Source organism: Otolemur garnettii, unplaced genomic scaffold (assembly GCF_000181295.1).
Source record: "Otolemur garnettii isolate 467f Iridium unplaced genomic scaffold, OtoGar3 scaffold02631, whole genome shotgun sequence".
NCBI classification, from domain to species: Eukaryota; Metazoa; Chordata; class Mammalia; order Primates; family Galagidae; genus Otolemur; species Otolemur garnettii.
The window spans coordinates 1-2,319 of NW_003855026.1; the positions used below are offsets into that span (position 1 = coordinate 1).

General features: G+C 49.0%; 1 pseudogene across 1 annotated transcript; it reads right to left on the reverse strand.

Moving 5' to 3' along the window:
* Positions 1 to 6: 6 nt before the first annotated feature.
* Positions 7 to 382, reverse strand: LOC111722922 (annotated as a pseudogene). The gene has a single exon (XR_002771552.1). The product of XR_002771552.1 is annotated as a neuropilin-2 pseudogene (transcript).
* Positions 383 to 2,319: the final 1,937 nt, after the last annotated feature.

Below are 2,319 nucleotides of genomic sequence, written 5' to 3' on the forward strand. Positions count from 1 at the left end.
GTGAGGTTACAGAGACCTCCAGGAACAGCCTACCTTTGGCTGCTGCGTCCTGGGGTCCAGGATGTATTCCCAGTCCTTGCCATTTAGGCTGTAGGAGACTTTGAATTTGCGCACAAATGCCCTGGCTTCTACTGCGGTGATGCTGTCTCCTCCGCGAGCTCCCTGGATGATGACACCCTTCACGTTCTTGGGTGTTCCTAGGTCTACCTGAAGCCACTCCTCGCCTGGCTGGGCCTGAGGGATGCGGGGGAACCAGCCAGAGCGGCTGCTGACCAGGCGGGCAGTGCTGGGGCTCCACAGGTACTCGCGGGTGGAGGAGGCGGAGATCTGGGTGTCTGAGATGAGGCCTGAGAGCATCCCCAGCATGTTGGAGCAGGGGGCATCTGTGGAGAGAGGAGGAAGATGCAAGTGGTCATGGCTGATACCCACTAATCCGAGACCACACCCCTCTAGTAGGGAGCTGCAGAAGAACCCAGATATCAGACGCTTTAAGTCAACACTGATTTCTTTGCATATCGAAGTTACCTAGCATTGCGGTTAAGAGCCCAGACTTGGAGCCAGGCTGTCTGTGTTCATGTTGACTATGCCACTCATTAGTTGGATAACCTGGGGAAAATTACTTAATTGTTCTGTACCTCAGTGTCCCCAGATCTAAAAGCCATTTGCAGTACCTACCTGCTAGGTTTCTGTTAGTTACTAGGTAATAGCTCCTGGGACAGTGCGTGGTATATCTAAACATCTAACAGGTGACAGCTGTTTGTACTTACAGCGTCAACCAAAGACTCTCAGAATGTGTGTCTGTACATCCTCGTCAAAGACACCAGTTCCCACCGACCCTCTCAGGGACAGTGAGCCCAGAAGAGCTCAGCGAAGATCCCTGGTGGGAAGTGTTGCTAGGTCAATCAAAACTTTACAGCCACCGTGTCTCCACTGCTCTTTACTGCCTTGGGTCCTCCTCACACCACATGCTGTTCCTGCCAGCCAAATGCTCTTCCCTTCAGTCATCCCCAGACTAACTTCTGCTCACCCCAGATTAAGTGCCACATTTTCAGAAAGGCTGTGCCCAGATTTTTAATCCAGGCTATACTAGGTCCCCTCAGTCATTCGACAGCACCCTGTCCTTTTCCTCCAGACACACATCTTAGCTTATAATTATCCAGGACTTGTATTTATCATCTTTCTTACCCACTAGCTTGAAAGTTCCTAAAAGTTCCACCATGTCAGAGATCCCATCTGTTTTGTTCACTTCTCTATCTCTGATTCCCAGTGTGGGGCCTTACACACAGTGTTAGTGGAGTGAATGAGTGAATGAGTGAAGAATGTAGGACTCAATGGCATCTGAGAAGGCAGGGTCTATAGAAAGTGTGCATTAAATCCTTGTAAGCTGAGCTATAGATACAAACAGATTCTCCAGGTTGTATCCCTCTTCAAATTCACTGTTTCTTTCTTCTTGATCTTCCAGAATATGAAGTTGTTTTGTTTTAATTGCAGATTAAAATGAGGGCACAAATGTTTAGGTTACATTGCTTTCAATTCTAAGGTAAAGTTCAAGCCCTCCCTCCTCCTGCCAATTGTCCTTCCTCCTCCCCCTTCCTCTTCCTCCCTCCCTCTTACTAGACTATACTTGTCTTTTCAGAAAATGAGTTTTAACTAAATCCTTGCTGATTACCCTTGACCAGAACAGCAGCACAGAAGGGCTAGAAGACAGTCCCCTAAGTGGGATTTGGATGAACCAATTTTGTAAGAGGGAAACCAGGTCTTGGTGTAAAGGGGATAAGAGAAAGGAATTTGTATTGAGAGAATGTGGGGTCTGTTCCTGGCTCTCCAGGAACTGGGTGACTGGTTGGGTGACTCCTGGGAAAGCTGTTTAGCCTCTGTGAGTCTCGGTTTCCTCATCGGTTCCTATCCCACTGACCTCATGGGGTTGTTAGAAAGAGTAGACAACATGATGCCCTAGAAAAATGCGAAGGATGCAGGGAGTGTGCAAATGTCAGTGTTTAACCAGAAGCTGCCAACAAGGTCGCCTGCAGAGCATCCCTATTGGAGCTGGAATGACTGTGGGGAAAGCAGGGGAAGGATGTACACTGAAGACCCTTCCAGGTCAAAGAAACGACTCTCCAGCCTTGGGCTGAGACCACAAGACAGAGGGGATTGGACCATCCACAAATGTCGGGGGCTAGTCTGGTCACCCTCATCTCTACCCATACCACTGCACCAACCTCTACAGGGGCCCCAACTCCCACTCTGGTCCTCTCCAATCTGTACCCTTTGGGTTTCAGCCCATATACTGTGCCCACACCCCCTCACTTTTTCTTTATT